At 39.9% G+C, this 20,980-nt stretch overlaps 1 long non-coding RNA gene across 1 annotated transcript; it reads left to right on the forward strand.

Moving 5' to 3' along the window:
* The first annotated feature begins 1,435 nt into the window (after positions 1–1,435).
* LOC124964651 (uncharacterized) lies at positions 1,436–7,189 on the forward strand. Its single transcript, XR_007105014.1, has 3 exons — positions 1,436–1,500; positions 6,486–6,875; positions 7,151–7,189. It is a non-coding gene; the product is annotated as an uncharacterized LOC124964651 (long non-coding RNA).
* Positions 7,190–20,980: the final 13,791 nt, after the last annotated feature.

The raw sequence follows: 20,980 nt of genomic DNA on the forward strand, positions 1-20,980 counted from the left end.
AGACCTGAGAATGTGGTCTTATTTGGAATTCTAAAGTACCAGGGATTAGGAATTCACCATATGAATGATGTAGGACACAATTCAACCAATAGTACTTAACTTTAGGGAAGGGATGTATTTTTTAAGGAAGTTAAGTGAAAGAAACACAAACTGTAGAAGTAATAAGCTTGGATTTTTTTTAAATGGGAAACTTAGATCATGATCCCTGAGAAAAATTGCTTTTCTACCCATTTGCAGTTGGGCATTTCCCCCAGGGCCTCATTTCAGAGGAAGAAACAGAAAGCAAAGGACTCCATTTGTGACTGAACATGTACCTGTGTTTTTGCTTCACCTGAAAACTTTATGCATCAAAGTGAAGTAAAAGGAATGAAGTGTTCTCTCTCCATGAGCCCATCCATAGTAACTAGTTACAGCTAATCTTCTGGAGAAAGAGAATTCAATCTAGCAATTAGAATTATGGGCACAAGTTCTGGAAGATGAAAACCCTCGTCATTCCTTTTGGTTCACTGACTCTGAAAGGCCCACATGCCATGTCACACTGCCAAGTCGAACATCTGCATTTTAGTTGGCGCATGCCTTCGGTGTTGGCATTGGCCCTATGACCACAGAGCTTTCTATTGCAGCTATTTTAGTGGCTTGGCTCTTTTGTATTCCCTTAGGTCTTATGGTGGAGCAAGAGGACACCCACAGTGGAAGCCAAGAGAGTCAACCTAATGAATGGCATATTACAGACCTTGTGAATGTGATTTGCATTGTTTCATAGCATAACTGGCTAAATTCCTGTTACTAAAGGATCAAGTTAAATCAAGCATAAAAGTGATGTGGAGTCTTTTCTCTCAGGAAATATGTCACAAAACCACTCTTGTCCCAACCAAGCCTCCTTTTTTGCATGAGTTCTTAACAGGAAGTTGGATATTAGATATGAATATGAAGCATGTCTAGTGCAGCAGGGCTCTAGAACTGAAGTTAACCAGACTTAGGAGGTAAAGGAACTGTCCCATGCCTCGCTCAAACCACTCACATGTGGTAGGCCCTTGTGCCGGACCCCTGAATATAAAAACTAGGTCAAAGCTTCCAGTTGTGGCTCCCCTCAGGCAACCATCTCATTAAACACGGGATTCAGGAACCTGGTGGAACACTGCCACAAACGCAAAAAACATATTTCAGTCCCAAAGTGTCTGAGCAAAGAGGGGTGGGATGAACCAACACTAAAGCAAATAAAAACATCTTTTAAAATGTTGCCTGCTTGCTGCCAAATGTGGGCTGGGAAGGAGTGCCACCAGGAGCGAGTTCCACATGGCGAGCCAGGCCTTCAGTGGAGAAACCTGGCTGGCAGGCCAGGAAGAGTCAGTAATTAACCCTGCCAATGACTCTGGAGGCCCCATTCAGCAGCTCAACCTGGAAGCCGTGCGGCTGCAGTCACCCTTCCGCGGCACAGCTGGGGTGTGCAGTCCGTCAGTGGCTGGCGCGAGTGTGGTCTCAAACTCTTTTCTGTGAAACGTAAGAAAGTCCACGGGGCTTCTTTGGGGGGCTTTAGTCCATGCTGATTAGGATTCAAGGTATCTAATGCTTCAGTAATGAATTTAGTGAAGGACTCTAGGAACACTGAGTAACCAGTTCCTAGAAATTATAACAGTAATGGTTCTATAGCAAGATCAGAGCTAGGGAGCCACACGGGCTGCCTCGGGTCTGGGCGGATGGAATGGCTATTGTGGACTGGAAAGAGGGCCGTGGAAACATTGGGAAGGGTGGGTGAAGTTACAAGCTATTAAGGAGACTCGAAAACAGACTATGGTAAGGAAGAATGACAGCCATCTCTTGAGCAGAAGAGATTATTGGGTAGGCAACTGTGCTGTAATGCAAGAAACAAACTGAGTGTGGATTTGTGGGTTCATTTTCCAAGACTGCCCCTCCCCAGTGCTGGGGCATAAGGCAAAATACTTAACCCCTCTAAACATGTGTGTATATAACTTAGTGAAGAATATGATATCTCATATGCAAATTTTTATGAAATCTTTTTTATCCAATCTTTATTATGATTAGAGAGACATGTATTGTGTAGTAAATAAGCTATATACGTATGTGAATATTCATGCCTATTTGCATTTATCTATATAAGCTCTCATTTATTAATCACATACTATGCATTCCTTGAGTACCTTCTCTGAGTAGGCAATTATTAAAATATGACAAGTAAGGTCTCTCATCTTTAGGAACTTACATTCTACCAAGTGAAGGAAAATAACAAATGAATGAACATATAAATAAAGGAAATGTTTTCAGGTTGTGGGGAGACCTATGATCAAAATTACAAGGATGATATAGGGAACTAGAAAGGTTGTATTAGGTGGAATGGCTCCAGAATATTAGAACACTTGTTCCCAATAATTTTGCTGGCACCCTGCTGTAATAAGCATTAGTGTTCCCATGTCCCAGTACTGAAATCCCCATGGGTTAGCTCTAATGGAGCAGGCTTAAAACTGGATACTCGATCAGAAGTGAGTGAGTTACACTGAACACTTGCAATTCAGTCAGGGGATGTCTGAAATCAAGGGATGCTTGAAGCCCTATGTTTGATTTATATTGTTTGCTTCTCTTCTCTAAGTAAACTATTGTTTGCTAGAACCTGCATATATTGCAGTGATAAGCTGTGCTCTTTATAATTCTGGTATGTATGTTACCTATCATTGCTGAACATTGGGACAGACATAAATGGGCTGAGATAGCCACAGTGCAAGTTTGCAGACATGAGCAGACCTTTCTAGCACTCTTGAGTGGAGGATCGATTTCAAGTAACCAGACTCTTTTCAAGAAGTTAAGACTTTTGAGTGGAACTGCTTTGGACCAGCATCTTTGAACTGGGAAAGATCACATCTTCAGATTTATTCTTTTCATGTTTCTTGTTAAAGCCTTCATTGCTTGTCATGGTGTGAATGGTTTACGTAAAGGGCAGGAATTAAACTTGTACTGCGGGAAAAAATACTGCAATGGAGAGAAGGAAATTAGATCCTATCTATCTTTGTCAAAATGTTTGTTTTAAGTTAGATTCGAAGCATCTCATTGTCTTCTTTCATTATACCAAGTTTTAAAATTATGTGAAACAGATGTCTTCCGTGGGCCCACAGGGAGGACGTGGCTTAAAAGGGTAGAATGGTGCTAAAGAAAAGCCTAAAATCACAGAGGTGAGACCCAGGTTCATGCTAGCATCTGCACAGCCATTTTTCTTTCCAGTTTACCATATTTATGAGGAATCATGTAAATGTGTCAAGTACAGAGTGAGGCAAATGTCAAACAACAGTAACTGCTGCATGAGTGAACATGGCCAAGGAAACAGGAACGAATGGACTATGGAGCAGGTCTCCCACCACTGGTTCTCTCTCCCTCCCCCGGGTTTCACCTCTCTTATTACTTCCCAGTGAAGCTCCCCTACCCCAGGTGCTCTATGGCTTTGTTCTCTGCCTTACTTTTGCTGGCTTTAAATGCCTTCCCTTCTTTCATGCTCTTTCTTCCATCTGAACTCCTTTCTCACAGGCACTCTCGCCCACTTTGTCTTGGTGAAATTTTTGCAAGGTTGTCCTGGTTTCAGAAGCCTCCCTGGACTTAATAAATACTTGAGTCTTGGTGAGGGGTTAACCAAGATTTGTCTGTCACTACTGAGTCCCAAGGATTATATTTTCACCATATATATTGTTTCACTTAACCTTCAAAGTGACCCTCGATTTATATATGTTTTTCACTGGAGGAAACTGAAGCCCGAATGTTTATGGACTTCTCCAAAGGTACTGGGCAAGTAGGTGGTGGAGTGGTAGATCACCTACCTCTGATATGGGCTTACGGGTCAGCAGCACGACATCGGACTACCATTGACTGTATTACTTTCCCTCCTTAGTGGTGAACGGTCAAAAGGATGACAATAGGTAGGAGAAGGATAAAACCTGCGCTAGATCCTTCCAAATCAGCCTATGCAGAACCAAGTAGTCAAGTACTAGGGAGTGGTGACTAAAGTTTTGAAAAGTAGCATTTTGATAGAACTTTAGTGAAGAGCTTTGTCACACACACTAGTTCCAAGAGCCACTCTGTTGAGCAGCTAATTAATCCTCTTGGGGCAATTACCCAGCCACCACAAAGGATCTGCTGCAGGCCTATGCCCCTAGGCACAGTCTGCGTTAAATAAGCAGCAGAAGAACCTTGAAGTGGCAGGTTTGTAACCACTCCTTCCTGAGGTCAGCACTTCGGGCACTTGCACGTTCTGGGTCCAGCAGCACAGCATCACACACAGGTGGGTGTTCTGTAAGTGCTTTTTAATGATGGCGGTGGCGATGATGTATGAAGGTCTGTTTATACTTGCAGAGAGGGTCGTGTATTTTAACAAGAGGGACTTTTGATTGGCATTTCAAAGAGGCTAGTGTTGTTGGAAAATGTCAGCACCCTGCATAGGAGGGCGCTTCATAAGTGTTAAGGGATTGGGTCTGCTAAGGGGATTAGGATAATTGTTTTGGAGTGAATGGGCAGGCTCAGTGGAGGTGACCTCAAGTCATTTTAATAGGCCTAGTGGAACTCATGGTGACAACTCAAGCTTGTGGATTAAGATGCTCTGATGGAAATTCCCAATCATTACTCAGCATTGGTTCCACTGGGATACTGGCTGCCTATTGTATTGCTATGCCTGGTAGGGTGACTCAATTTCTGGGCTTCAGCAAAGAAATACTGATCAAAGGAACTGCCACCCCACCATGTGGCACAGGGCTCCTTTGCCTCCAAAGATGAAAGGTGCCTATTTCCATGGCACTTCTCATTTGGGGAGAACCTTTTAATTCATGCCAATTTAAGATCAATCAGGGATGAAGCTAAACACTGTCAGAAGTGAAGGTTCTATGGATGAAAGTAAAGAAGGAAAACTTCTTTCTCCTAAGTAAGCACAAGGCTGGAATGCTGAAAGTTAATATTGCATCAAGTTTGCAAGTTTTAGGAATAAACAATAAGATTCAGAATGAGTGCATACTTGGACTCAAAGGTTAAAAAGAGCAGTGGTTTATATTATATACAAGGAGTCCATGTTTGTCTGCAACCTTTTTTTTAGGTTGAAAAAGTTTAATCTCAATTACTCATTGACTCAGCCAACAATGACAAAATCAGGCCTTTTGTTGGTTGGCAAGGCTGGGGTGCCACCATTGCCCTTCATGTTTGAGTACTTTTGCTTTAATCCAACTTGAATTTCTTAATGCATAAGACCATCCAACAGTCACAAACACAACTCTCACCCTAAAAGAACTAAAAGAGGATATTCTGGAGTAAACAGGTTTATTTCATCATGAATATATAAGAATATATATATATCAAACTACTGTTTGATAATGTCAAAATTTCCCATGTTGTCAGCTGGCATGGGGGCTTTCTGGTTTATCAGAATCAGATGCTCTTCAAGGACATGGCTGCAGTGGAGAAGGAGGGAGGTGTGCTCACTCAGGGTAACATATCAGTGTGGTTGCCATGGAATGTACCAGTTTTGCTGCAATGTGAGATTTGCACCTGCAGCAAACAAACTTTGGGTTTCTCTAGAATGCAAATTGAGCAATTGTATACACAAATGGCTCTCCGCCTGGAAATTCCATGCCTTCCCACATTGGTTTTGTAAACAGAGTCTTAACACCCACATTACATATCTGGCCTGGGCTGCCTATAATCATTTCAGTTCTTTTGGTGGCTGGACAGTAATTGCTTCAGAGGTTGAATGTTTTCCTTTTTAGTTTAATGCTTAAGTGTGCTTTATTTATGGAGCATAACTTGTCAGCTATTCTTTAAATTAAAAAAAAAAAAGTAATGAAATTTACTGTTTTTCTGTGCAAGATTCTCTTTCTGTAGACACATTCATCTCTGAAATTCCTCAGTCAGATTTCTCTAAGGGCCCAGGAAAGTTATGCAGATTTTGATGAAATAGTCCACAACTTTGAAATACTCTTTCTCTGCAACAGTACCAGAACCACCAACTGATTGTTAAAAATGGAAATTCCTAGAATTCAACCCAGGTTTACCAAATCAAACTCCCTTGTGTTGGTTTAGGAATCTTCCACACCCATAAGCCTAATAAGCACTTTCGTGAGTCTCTGCCAGATGCTACCAGCTGACTTTCAGAGACACCCACTCCACCTATTACAGGGTCTTGGATGAGTAAATTCACTATATTTTTGGCTTCCTACATTTTGATCTGATTCCAGAAGGATGGATTATTGTTTAAACAATGTATCTAAAAGAGAGAATTTTTAAAGTCTAGTTTCTGGCCTTTTCTTCCTCTTCCCCCATCTTTCTCCTTTGCTCTCCTCTTACTTTCTCTTTTCTTAAAACTTTCCTGGCCTCGGTTACAAACATATGTGACATACTGAGGAAGATAGAGGGTAAAATGCCAGACAACAATAAAATGTCAAGGTGAGCCAACCTCATTTTTGGGATTCATGTAGAAAGCCTGAAAGAGGAAAATTAATTTACAGGTGGGTTCTCCAGAGGAAGAATGGCACTCGGCAAAGCTCTTAGGGAGATCACAGGAGAGATGGAAAGCTGAATGCTGAAGAACGAACCAAAGACATGATTTATGAAGGAGGGAAGTGGTAGTGAACTGAAGATATCAAGGCCTTGCAAACTTGACAAAATATAACCCAATGTACTATGTCAAAGGATGCTGTGTAGGAAGAAAAAAGTTTCAGGAAATTTGACTTCTAGATGAGCCAAAGTAGTGATGTGATTATTCACCTGCTTATATCTAGAAATCTGGAATCACAAACTTTCAGCCAATATACCTCCATTCTCACCATCTCCAAATTCTAAAAGTAGCAGGAAACACACCTGAATAACGACTCAGTCTCACAAACATCCTTAACCTGGTAAGTTTTACAATTAAGTTCACTTTTCATGGTTCATTTTAATGAGACTAAATCTGTCCATCAGGAATCAAATGATTTATTCCAAATCTACTTAAGTAGTGACAAAGCATGATATGATTGGGGAATACTGCAAGGACTCTTGGCTTCCACCATTTCACTCCAACTACAGTGCTTCTGTTAATTTTGGGGGTGGGGCAGATACCAGGGATTGAATCCAGGGATACTTAATGATTGAGCCACATCCCCAGCCCTTTTTATTTTTTATTTTGAGACAGGATCTCACTAGGTTGCTTATAGCCTCGCTAAATTGCTGAAGCTGACTTTGAACCTGTGATCTTCCTGTCTCAGCCTCTGTGATTACAGGTATGCACTGCCACACCCAGCATGTGGTGCTGTGGTGCTTTTAATTTTTATCAAAAGTACAATTCCTTGGATTAAGGCCTTATGTCTTAATCACCCAAAATCAGAGCATGCACAATCACAAGCAAAAAAAAAAAAAAAAAAAAAGGAAAAAAAAAAAGGCATTTTACAACAAAATGCTTAATGAAAGTAGATCTTTGCTAACTATAACACCAAATGCACAGATGTGGGTTTGAGTTGTTTGAGAAGGGCAGGCCTGATGAGTGTCACAGAGTGAATGGGGCCCAGGGCGCCTTGCAGGTCAGGGGCATCTTGAGACAATGAAGGAAATTTAAAGGCAGCACCAAGTGAGGAAACACCAAAGATATTTTCTTGCTTCATGAGAAGTTTGATTATGGGATTGGCAGAATGAGTAAACCAGATGAATCAGCTGAGGCAGGGAGAAGTTGGGTACATGACTGACATAATGCATAGGCAAAACCAATAATGGGACAGAGATTTCAGGTGGCTAGTCATCCTTAAGTTGACTATTACTTCCTCTACATTAAACCAATGATGATGAATTATTTTGGGGGAAAGGATGACCCAATTTCTCTAAAGTTTAAATAGTAAATAACTGGCCTCATTCTTTTTCAGTGGAACTAATTTCATGTGTTGGTTTTCTTTGAAAGGAGAAGTTCTTTTTCTGCAGGCAGGGGGATACCGGGGTTTGAACTCAGCAGCATTCGACCACTGAGCCACATTCCCAGCCCTATTTTGTATTTTATTTAGAGACAGGGTCTCACTGAGTTGCTTAGTGCCTGGCTTTTGCTGAAGCTGGTTTGAACTCTTCATCCTCCTGCCTCAGCCTCCCGAACCGCTGGATTACAGGTATGTACCACCTTGCTGGGCAGAAGGAGAAGTTCTAATGATTCATATTCAGGGGAACTGAATTTCCTGGAGAAGGGCTTCAGGGGAAAAAAAAAAGTGAAAGCTACGGGTTTTTCAAACTCTGAGCATAAAACCTTTCCCCAAGGAGAAAATAGGTTAAACCGAACATTCTTATCTTCCCTGCACCTATCCTGTCCCCCCAGTTTCTGATTCCTGGGTGGGTACCAAGAATGTTCGGATGTGAGAGCAAGATGGTTATAAAATATTTAGCTCTAGGAGTGGCAGATTTGGCTTCTGTGATCCTGCTAATTGGGTGGGTGCCTGCCGTCTCCCTCTCTGATCCATCCCTGAGGGCTTCAGCACACACATGGGGATGTTTGCAAGGACTGATTCTGAAGTCAATTCACAGACTTGTATGAAAACCAGCCTCATTATTTTAAATCTAGGATTGAATTTTGTCCATGTGTGTGGGTGTGAGATTAGGAGTAAATGGGGACTTTGGTAGAACAGGAAAGAGCATATCATTTCCATATGGATTAAAATTTGTATTAAAAAACTCAAACCCTGCACAGGCGGACAAACAAGAACAATAAAAGCCCAAACTGAAGGTCAGTTTTAGCCTTTGAGGCAACAATTTATGACTTCTGACTTCAAGTCATGTTTTATATTCATAAATGCCATTCCCAACTTGAACTGCAAGCCAAGTTTGGATTTTGAGCTATCTTGTGTCATCTACCTTTCTTGCAACATTTTGTTATTAAGCTAGTACTTGAAAGGCAAGTAAACAGGGACTTTGCATTTCTTTGACTTCTAAAATGGAGCATAGGTAAAACTTAAATTTATCTAAGTATATATGCTATTTTTGTGGATTTAGTTTATATGCAGCTAAGTGATTTTTAATGTGATAGCAGCAAAGGAAAATGACTTTAAAAATATTCTGACAGACACAGGAGTGAAAAACAAAATGATGTCACACTATTGAGGGGCAGGTTCTGTGCGAGACCATTATTGTTACTGCTGTTAGTGTTATCATTATTTCTTAAAATGCAGCAACATGCCTGCTGTGCAACAAGGCCTTAATTCATGTCTGATGAATTAAAAAAAAATAAAAATAAAGAGATCAAGGTTACTCACTCTACTTTTTGCAGCATCTTATATTCAAAGGAAGTCCTGGGTAATCAATAACCGATAGGCAGTGTGACAAAAAATTATGTCTTAAACTAAGAGATAACGGAAAATAACTATTCTCCCTTAGTATCATCAGCAGAAATATCTCAGTGATTTCATAATTTGTTCATTTCTTATTGAAATAATGAACTTACTGAATAACAGGACTGAGCATACACTAAGAGATGAACGTGCTGTAAATCTGAACCAGTTAAACCTTAATAGCGTAAATGAAACCTTTAAATTGTGTGAACCACGAGCAGCCTCGCAACTCTTTACATGTGCAAAGAATTGAATGAAGACATATGGTCACCATCAACTTGGTTATTTAATTCTGAGATGACACACGTATTAATCTAACTGAAAGGGGAAGCTACTATATAGCTGGTTGTAATTAGCCAACCACAAATTTCTATAACCACTTCAGTCTAAACCAAAAGCCAAAATGGCATTTCATGATTACACCATCCCACCCAGATTTGCATTTCTTGATGAATTCCCAAGGTTAGGATATGAGCCATACTGTAAAACCAACCCTCAATTACACCTTTTTAGAGGGGAAGATTAGTGGCAGGTGGCGCCTGCTATAAAAGCCTCATTAAAACACCTTCTGGTGGAGTTTCACAAAAGGAAGCCACCAGATGGAGACCCATCTCCACATGGTAGTCTTACCTCAAATGAGAGTTTCACCTGACACTTTGGGGACAGACAATTTTTTTCTCACCTAACAAGCCACTGAGGTTCAAAAGACGATCTATTAGGATTAATCGCACTTGATCACTAATCCATTGTAATGCCATATGCTAAGAGCGTTGTTCACTGTTAAGCCTGGAGCCAGGTAGAGCCCCTCTGGTAATGTAAACCGTCCCATTTTCCTGCAGCTAATCTAATTTCACCTCCTCCCAGACCCCACATGCCAGGAATGGTGCTTAACTCTTCCTACACTGTCTCTGATGCATTTTTGAATGGTAGCAAATCTGATCTCAAAGGTAATGACGCTGAAACCTGCTGACTAATTGGAAAATGATTTTCCTGGTGTTGCTTGCTTAGTGGGGCGAGTGGATAAAAGGTATTTATTCCATTGTGCACAAATTCAAAGACTCAGCCCTGGCCTTCTTATCTGTACAGCTTGGTATTACTCATCTGCTTCTCTTCCCTAAATGTGTTTGTTGAATCTGGGACTTACTGGATTGGAACAATTGGCCAGCTGGGCAGTGAGAGTGAAATTTACGTTTCATAGAGAAGATTCTGTCACCTTATGCAGTCCTTGAAGTGTCAAGTCTTTTTTCAAGTGGTTTGCCTTTGGTATGGGTCCAAACCATTAAGTGCTAAACTGTATAATAGTGTAGTGCTTCATAAATATATATATATTTTTTTCTTGTGTGTTTTGTGTTAAGCTACTTTCAAAGCACCACCCACTAAGTCACTTTCTAAAAGAAAGATGGCCTTTCTTGCTCAAGGCCCCATGTTTATGAGTTGCTCACATAACGATAATCATACACATATGGCCACGTGAGCCCCACACATTTTACTCTAGTTCTGGGGCCCAATATGAGAAGTTAAGTGAAAAAACTTCCAAATTCTCTGCCATATTATGGTCACTTGGTTCCAGCTATTCAGACTCCTGGTGGGAACAGAGAAGATAATCTATCTCAATGTGTAGGAAACAGTATCATCAAGATGACAGCAATTGTCCTGAAGTGACACTGCTCATTCAGCACGTGGGGCTTAGCCTTCTGGTGCAGACCATGTGCTGTGCTCACACATTGCTAATAAACTGCTCCCCGAAATGCCACAGTAGAGAGTTATTATGATGGTGAGATTTAAACGGTGTTTTTAAAATGTGATCTTTACATTGCCTTGTTAGGGACTTGAGGGGAGACACTTATTGAAATGCAGATTCCTGGGCTGCAAAATGGAATACTGAATCAGAATCTCTAGACATAAAACCTTTGGCAAATTTTCCAGGTGATTCAGAAGCACCTTGAAGTTTACAGTCCAAGTGAAAGAACACAGGATCCCATTACCTCCTCTGATACCAACCCAGGCCTTTCAGACCAGTATAGTCAACTTTCCTCATACCGAAGGCCACGTGACACTGTGGTCAGGCAAGGACGGAATGGGAAGAAACCCCACTTGCTCTCTGGATCAAATTATAACTGTTCTAGGTTGCTGTGAGTGTTTCGTATTATCCGAATGGTATATCTAATGTGTCCCATACTGTACGTATTTATGAACCCTTAAAAATTCTTAAGATTCTAATGACATATATAAATCACTCTAGTCTTGTTCTTATAGCTTATGTAGTCACTGGACACCAGAGATAAAAATATTGCCCCAGTATTCTGCAGATGGAAGAGTTTATTTTATCATGTGAGAACTGCTAGCTTTGGCCAGGTCAGAGGGAGTCTCCAAGGTATGTTTTACAAAAATAATAATTAATAAGTAAGTAGAAAAGAAAGCACAGTAGTCACTTCAGTTATAATGAAATAGGGAGTCTAAGTTTCCCTATAATTAAACACAGAGGGTATTTCATCTCTATGGGATGAGGTTGCATTTCTGAAAAAGTGATTTCTAGTTTCCCGGTCTCCTCTCTGGTTCAGAAGGATGCATTTTACTTTGATACATTAAGTCGTAAATATTTTCTTGTAAATTTCGGTAATCACACTTCTGAAAGACAGGTCATATCTCATCTTCAGACAGTAGAAACCAACCTTGTTTCCCTCTGCCTCACCTTTAGCCCATCTACACTGAGTGTCCATAGGCTTGAATGCTCTGCTGAAGGTGAAAGGGACCCAGGAGGAAGGAGAGCCATGCACTGAAACCTGGGCTCAGAAAGGACAGGTCAAGGAGAGATCAGACAGCACCGGCCTCCCTGAGCCTGGTTGAGGCCTCCATCTGACCATCAGGAGCAAAAGGACCCTCCCTATCTGCATGCAGGAGATAGTGACTCTGGCCTACATAGGAGTGCAGACTATCAATCACTTTGAGGGAATCAGGAAGCAGCTGGGTGGGCAGGGAAGCAATCTATCCTCATTGAGGTCAACATGTTCTTTGGGACACTGTGGGGCCAACAGAAGATAGAGGAAGATCATCAGATACCAGGCTGTCTGAAGCAGCCAGAGGCACCAGAGTAGCCTCCTCCTCCTCCTTGAGCAACTGGTTTTACCTAGGACAAGGGCCTAAGACTCTGTGTTGACCTGCTGACCAGTGAGAACCCTAATCTAAACACCAGCATTGAGTTCTTAGAAGTCATTCTTACTCCTAAGTTGGTGAGGCCTAGAGAATGAGTTTAATCTTGGAAAGCTCAAACTGTTTAAATGTGGCCTCTTTCTTTCTGGGCTGTTTTTGGTTGGTTGGTATGTCTGATCATAGTATGCTCTTCCTGTCCATCTCTTTTGCACTCTCTCATTAATGTTAGCAGGAGAGAAAATTAACTCTCCCATGATGACTTATAAGAAGTGTGCCTCCCAATGACTCTTGGAAAGTGGGAAAGGGGACTCAGGATTGAGTTTATGACATAAGTACAAATGATCCTGAATTTCTTTTCCCTGTATTTTGTATTCATAATTTCTCTGACAGTGATATGTATTGCTACAAACTACTGCAACATTCACAAACATCAGAGTGCAGTTCAAAACATTTAGTCTAAGATGGAGTGTTCTGCTTTGGTAAGGAAATAATTAAGATAAATTCTTCCAAGGCAGCGTTCATGTTTGTCTTTCCTTTATCTATTTGTGTAATGTTGAGTCAACTCTAACTTTTCCTTGCCACGTTCCCCTAAAACATTCTTCTTCTTTTCCACGGTTATTTCTTCACTTTATTTTGCTTCTTTTGCTGTCCAGCTTCTCCCTGGTTGTATCTGGAGGGTGTTGACTATTGTTCCATTTAATTGAAGTTTGCTATTTGTGGCTACATGTTGGTGACTGTCATGCCCTGGAAGTATTTATTCTTCCTCTTTGGCATTCTTTTGGTTTTGTTTCCTCATCCCCCCAATAGTTTTCACTATTCCTTTAAAGTCAGGATTTCTGTGTTTTCTAAGAATACAAAATACCTAATTTTTATTCCCTGTAGCTGTTTGCCGTCCACATTCCTGTGGATTCCGGATGGTGAATGCGTGCGTTTCTCGGCTTTCAGTTTCGCGTGTGCTAATATGTGGGAAAGCTCTTGGTTCAAGAATGGAGATGATCAAGATATCCAAAAGGCAATCCCCCAATTTTTTCCACACTCCTTAGTCAATTTGGTTATCAAAATAAAGCAAAAAAATATTTTTCTTCTGTAAAGCATCTACTTGTAAGACTTTTACCTTCTCTGGTTACCTCAGGTTTCCCCCAAAGAAGAAATTTAAGCTCCAATTAGTGGGAGTGAAGGGAGAGAGGCGAGGCACAGAATTAGGTGCCAGAATCCCCAGCGACTGCTCTCACTCAAACAGACCACAAGATTCTCTCAACCCACCTAATTTCTTCCTATTTAACTAATAGAAGGCTGGGGAGTGACCTTTGCAGGCCAGTGGGCAGGAGCTGAGAAACACTCCCCCAAATGAGCGAGGATGCATGTCTGTTTACAACACAGCATGCTGGCCTTGAGCTAATGACATTAATCCCCCTACTGCGTTTCATTAGGTGACAGACAGGGAGCCACACTTTGGAGGGAGTCAACGGCTTCTCCCCACCAGCCAGCTGCAGAGAGGAGTCGCTCCAGGACCAGAGCTGCCCTCCCCTCATTTGCTTTCTTCCTCTATTATCCCTGACATGTTCACTGAACTACAGGCTGCATATGTTTAAAAATAATTAAACGTGCTCCAAACAAATAGGCAATGTTTCCATGATCCCTGCAATGAGCATTCTGCGTGTTTTGACAGATTTTTCTGTTCGTTGGGTTCATCAAGCTGCCTGGCTCTTTGCTGTCACTCCTGACAACCGACAGATAAACCTCCAGGGCAGGCTCCCTGGCCTAACACCTTCCCTGTCTGACCTTGGGCACAGGCAGCTTCCAGCCTGAGGGTCCTTGAGATGTTGGGGTAATCCATGTCTGGACTCCAGACATGGTTTGCAAATGGAGCCATTAGACCAAAGACAAAAGAAGAGCAAAATAAATTTGAGGGTTTATTTTGCAAGGCAGTGCTGTATCAAATTGAGAAGAGACTCAGTGACAATTACATAAGAAAGTGAAACACTACCATGGGACCTTAATGCCATCCTCACCCCTGCCCCCTAGACGTTCCACACCCCTGCATGCCATCCTTCACCCCATTTTTCTCTTTTATTTTTTTTCCAGCAACATCCTCTATTAAAAAAATGAAGAAGAAAGGAAAAGAGAATGCATACAAAGCTACATACAATACAGTATAATAAAACAAATTAGAAAAAGAAATTTGGTGACTTTACATCCCCCCAAAAGGATGCTAAAAATAGATGAACACCTAATTATTTCTCCAAATTGAGGTAATACTTTTCATATAAAGGATCAACAACATCCTCAACAATACTCATTTGGTCACAGATGGATAGACAAGTGGGAGTTTCCTTATCACTCGCTGTAGTCTTACCATGTGTTGCAAAAGCATACCTACCCTAATGGAATTCCATGTAGTAAAGAGTTTGTGGATGTATGTTTCAGTCTGGCAAGGAGGAGGGTGAGGAAGAGGTGGAGGAGTCAATACAGCTTTGAGGGTCTGGCTTAATCCAGGGATGACTTTAAGAGGAAGCATAGGAATGGTGCTCTTTAAATCCTTTATGCAGTATGCTCCACTGTGATTTGAATCAATATTGACAGCAGTTAACATGTAGTGACTTTAACTTACTCACTGACTGCCCTGACCGTCAATGGTGCCCAAAGCAGTCTTAATATCATGTAAACTTTGAAGAGTCAACAAAACCTGCAGGAAAATTCAGCTTCTCTTCAAAAAGGAGTTTTCTAATATACTGCAAAATGGATTATGAAGACACTGATTTCCAAGCCAGGAATTGTCACACTATATCCTGAGGGTCAAGTCCTGACTTCTGTTTTTGCATAATTTGTGAACTATGGCTTTATTTATTTTTTAAGTGATTGAAAAAAGTCAGAAGAAGAATATTTCCAGACATATGATGATTACTTGAAATTCTATTTCAATATCCATCAGGAAGGTTTTACTGGAACCGAGTTGCACTTACTCTGTTAGGTTTTGTCCACGTTGCTTTTACATTACAGTGTTGGAGTTGCAGCAGAGACTGTGTGGTCCAGAAAGCTTAAAATATGTACCCTCTGCCCTTTACAAAAAAAACCTTCTGACACCTGTTCTATACCATAAACAATAGAGCATGACTATAAATTATGGAAGATTTTTCTGACTATTAAAATTAATAGCAGACTCAAACTTGCTCATATTTTCTAGAGGGCTATTTGATAATACATATCAAATCACACAAGGCATGTTTGAATCATGCCTTTTGAGTCATGAAATCTACTTCTAAGGAATTTATCCAACAACACCAATACCTGACAATACAGAAAATGATGAAATAAATTACAGTATAGTCCTACAATGAAGTGCCCTGTTGTCTTTCCACGGGTGAGTAGATATATGTTACAGGGACAAAAATAAAGTAATGGACATATTCTCAACCAACCTGCACTATCACCTCCTTCTTAGGAGGAAGGTTTTTTCCTGGGCAACTACCAGGTTTAAGTTTTCATTGTACCAACCAGGAAAAACAATGGAATTGCACAGAACCAAGAAAGACTAATTTGATTTACATTTTATGAGCATGGAGATACTGCTCTTGAAAGAAAGAAATCAGTCTGGGAAGAAAATAAATCCGGAAAACTGGGCAGAGGGAAAGAGTAGGATAGTGCAGCGTATGTTAGTTTTCTAGGATTGCTATTTAAAAAAAAAAAAAAAAAAAAAAAAAAAAATAGTACTAGAGACTTTGCTATCTCCCAGTTCAGGAGGCCAGAAGTCCAAAATCAAGGAGTGACGAGACCATACTCCCTCTGAAGGTACAAGGGAAGGATCTGTGCTAGGGCTCTTCTCTCTCTGTTACTGGTGGCCTCAAGTGCTCCTTGACTTGACTCTTCACCTCTTCTCTCCCTGTGTCCAGATCTCCCATTCACGAGGACCCCGGTTCTAAAGGGTTAGAGCCTACTCTAATGACCTCCTTTTAACTTGGTTTCCTTGGTAAAGACCCTATTTCTAAATAAGGTTAACATTCTGATTAGGATGCCAAAGTATCTTTTATTTATTTATTTTTCCCCGGGGGCACTTAATTCAACCCAGAACATGCAGAAAAAGTTAGAGCAGGCTGGATTTTGGAGGACAGAGCTGAGATTCTCCAGTGAGACATAGTTTAGGTTGCTTTTCTGTGGCATGCAAATAATGACCTCTTTGTATTTATATTGACAGCCCTCTCCCTTTCTTTTGTTTTTCCTTCCTTTTTCTTTTCACTTCTGTTTTTTAAAAGGAAATATGTGTTATTGGTATAAAATTCAAAATATGCAAAAAGTAATATGATGGAAAAGTTTCTCTCCCACCAATCAAAGTATCTAAGCCACTTACCTCCCCTCCGAGAGACGCTACTATTACTAGATTTTTGTGTATCTTCCAAGAGATGTTCTGCACTGGGTTGGAGGATATTGTATATTTTCTACTTGTAACACAATGATAACTCAACTAAGCACATCAATTTACCTTATTTTTCCCATTCATTTCATTGGAATCATTCCCTATCTGGTCATATGGAACTGCCTTATTTCTTTTAAAAATTAATTTAAAGGATATTCCCTAATGTATTTGACCAGGTCTTTATTAACATTTGATATATTTATTAATAAGCTTGCCCACTATAAATAATGTCACAATGTGTCTATTTTCTGTACGTGAGATTATTGATCATTCATAGGAGTAGAAATGCATATAAAGTAACTCCTGTATTATCTGAAGGCATATGAATTCTTTAAATTTTATTTATTTTATTTTATTTTATTTTATTTTATTTTATTTTATTTTATTTTATTTTATTTTATTTCTTTGGTACCAGGGGATTGAACCCAGGGACTCTCAACCACTGAGCCACATCCCCAGCCCTTTATATATTTTATTTAGGGTCTTGTTGAGTTGCCTAGGGCCTGACTAAGTTGCTGAGGCTGGCTTTGAGCTTGCAGTCACCCTGCCTCAGCCTCCCGAGCCACTGGGATTACAGACATGCACCACTGCACCTGGTTAGGAATATGGATCTTAAAGTTTGGTAAGCATTGTGAAAGCTCTCAGGAACTTTGCACTGTTACATTCCCATAACATATGACAGGCTTGATTCTATCTCCTCCAACAAAACATATTAATAAACCTTTTGATTTCCACCAATCTGAAAGATGAAAAGTATTTTAGCTTTAATTTTAAAATAATGAAGAGTTTGGGCATGTCCTTCCCCTTTCTTTTCTTTTTATGAATATGTTGGTTTTCATACCATGTTGTTGACATATATGTTTATATACACAATACTTATTTTCAGTAATTTTTGAATTTTAAGAAAATTAGGACTTTTCTGTAATAAAATTTGTAAATATTTTCTCTGATTGTCACTGAATTTTGTCTTTTTATTTTTTGTGGTGTATTTCTTCCATAAAGAAATGTTTAAATTTCACATAGTCAGATATCATTCTTTTATGACATGCCTTTTGTATATGTGTAGGCTTAAGGGGTACAACTTTCTGCTGCTTACACATGTATTTTTCAGAGGGAAATATATTTAAAATGGGATGTGTAACAAGTGTGAATATATTAGTCTATACAGTGAGGTGTGCAAAAATATTGAATTTTATTTTTTGATAACTGACTTCCATTTCTATTTTGAGTCTCACTCCACATCATAGCAGAAAATATTCTCTCAGACCAATTGGGAAAAGTTAGTTTTGGGGGATAAATAGAGTCAATGCAGAAGTTTATATTCCTGCTCTTTTTCCTTTCTGCCATGGCTGCCTAGGTCCCCAGAGCTTCATTTGTAGTGATGCCCCCCCCCACACACACCCTGAGTTGGGATCTTCACACATTGAGGTGAAGCACAGTGTGATATGGTTCCTGGGTGTGGTCATGCCAAGGTGAAAGCATTTTCCAGTACTGCTCTGTTCTTTTCTGATTCCAGGGACATAAGAGTTAAACAACTCTCCACTGTGGCAGCCCCTTATCACGATCACGATTCCCCTGTAGCTCCAGGACACATTGTGGCACCTCGGCCCACTACCATATATCTGTGAAAAACCTTTGCCTCTTCCCCAGCCCACTGGAGAACCTCAAGGCCTATTAGGGCCATTTTCAGCCTCAGTGCACCATAGAGCCATCTCAGCACCTCTGTGGTCCCATAGTAAGGAGCATCCTGATTGTAACACTTGTCATTTTTCAGAGCAGCTATCAAGAACAGGGACATAAATCCCCTCTACTTTCAGATCTCCAACTATTTTGAGTTTCTAGCACACTTTCCCCAGAATTAGTTGGGTGGTAATGGGGAGTATTTGGTCCAAGGCTTAGCATCTAGGGAGCCATTTTAAATTTTTATCGTAAGTTGCTTTCCCACCCTAAAGGGGTACTTACAGAGAAAAAGAGTTAAAAATTAACCTCCCCTTCCCACCTCTCATTAACCACCCCACAGGAACTTACTTGTCCTGTCAGCCTATCGTAAGTTCTTACGCAAGCAGCTCATAGGAGCACATGTGACCTTACTAAAGTCGTCAAAACTCCCCATAAAATACCCAAGAGTTAAGTTTTTCCTGCCTCTCTCCATTTTCCAGAGTAATGACCTTTGTCAGATCCTGACTGGCAAATAAAACTTTCTACGTGTGGATCTCCTCACCTGGTTTCTGCGTTGCTCTTCCGCGTCGCATTTTCCTTTCAGGGAGGGTTTAAGTTTCTTCTCCATTGCTCTCTTCTGTTATACTCCTTGACAAATAACCCAGTAATTTTTTTTATCAGCCCTAAGAAGATGCAGTGAAAAATAAACATAACTAGCTCTGCTACTATTTTCCAAAAAATTTTAGTGTCAAACCTAGGCAATAGCCTTTTGAGATTTAAATGTCAAAAGACAATGTCTGCTTTCTGTAGTCTCTTTGGCACCACAATGAATAGCATGTGAGCATCTTCCTGGACTTGGGGGAAGGGTCTTTGACTATCTAAAGAAATTCAATGAAGTATGTAGGGCAAAAAATAAGTTGGCGCACATCTCTCAGTAGTTAAGGTAAAAATCCAAATACTGAAATGGTTTCTATATTATACATAAGTTTTATTAAAAATTGGACAACCCAAAATATAAAACAACAAAATTTTAACAGTAATGTGATGAACCAGAGTGAAGATATAGATATATTTGATTTATTTCTTGAAATTCCTGTGTTTTATAATGGAATGCATTATCTTACTTATTTTATAAATGTGAAAAAACAATGCAGAAAAATGTAATCATTTCAGAAAATTTTGAAAATACACAAAACCACAACAAAGAAAATAAATTATGCAAAATTCTGACCTAAGAGGTCATCACTGCCAATATTTTGGATAAACATTTGCATATTTTATGCAATTGAGATGTTATTTTTATATCTTTTTTATAACATCTTAAGTACTAACATGCACATTATTATTATTATCATTATTATTATCATTTTGGTACTGGGAATTGAACCCAGGTGCACTTAACCACTGAGCAACATCCCCAGCCCTTTTTTATTTTTTATTTTGACACAGGGTCTAAGTGACCGAGGCTGGCTTTGAACTTGCAATCCTCCTGACTTGGCTCCCTGAGCTGCTGAGATTACAGGTCTGGGCTACCATGCCTGACTACATTATCATTATTTTATCGTGTCACTAAATATTCTTTACAACATGAGTTTTTGTAGTGTTTTATGAAATACATAGAACCATACAAATTTCAAACAGTCTTTTGTAGTAATTGACACTGTTTCTATTTTTTCAATATCATTCAAATAATTCTATGATTAAAATATTTGTGGATAAATCTTAAGTCCTTGATTGCTTTCTAATTTTTTCCTAGAAGTCTGCCTGCTGTTGAAATATAAATATACTAACATAATGTAGAAAAATGTGCTATAGCCAAATTTCCAAATAGGCCATTAAGAAGGCCTCAATAGGTCATGTATAAAATGTCTTTTTCTATCCCATTTGACTTTCCTAGTGTTCTAAGATAACCTAATTCAAATTCCTCCTATACATCTGAACAGGGTAATAGCTGTATAAGATTATTGACTACAATGTAGTTTAATGGAAGAATTTCTACCCAAATGTTGTTTTACTTTAGAAAAGTTGATAGGGAATAGATTTTCTCTTAATAGCTTAGTACATAAAAATAAAATGTTCAGAAATACGTATCAAAGTAAACATGAATATGGTGGCTTTAAAATAGCTGCAAACTCTTCTAACACTTCTTTAACTGAGAAGTGCAGTGTGTCTTTCCTGCTCTTCTTCCTGGGAGAATTGCAAATGTTTCCATCAGTGAAGAATGGTGAAGGGGACATGACAACTTCTGAGACGACACCAGGCAAAGGCCACTTGGTTTACCATGTCCCATGTGCTGCCATGAAGGAAGTGTCCTGAGTCACTGAGGTGGAGGGATACAGACAGACACAGGCCTAGAGTCCCTGCCTGAAGTGCAGTCATTCAGCTGTACCTACCCAAGTGCCAGATGAGAGTGAAGAAGCTCTCTTGCAGGCTGAGCCCCAGCTTT

This window comes from Sciurus carolinensis, chromosome 14 (genome assembly GCF_902686445.1).
Source record: "Sciurus carolinensis chromosome 14, mSciCar1.2, whole genome shotgun sequence".
NCBI classification, from domain to species: Eukaryota; Metazoa; Chordata; class Mammalia; order Rodentia; family Sciuridae; genus Sciurus; species Sciurus carolinensis.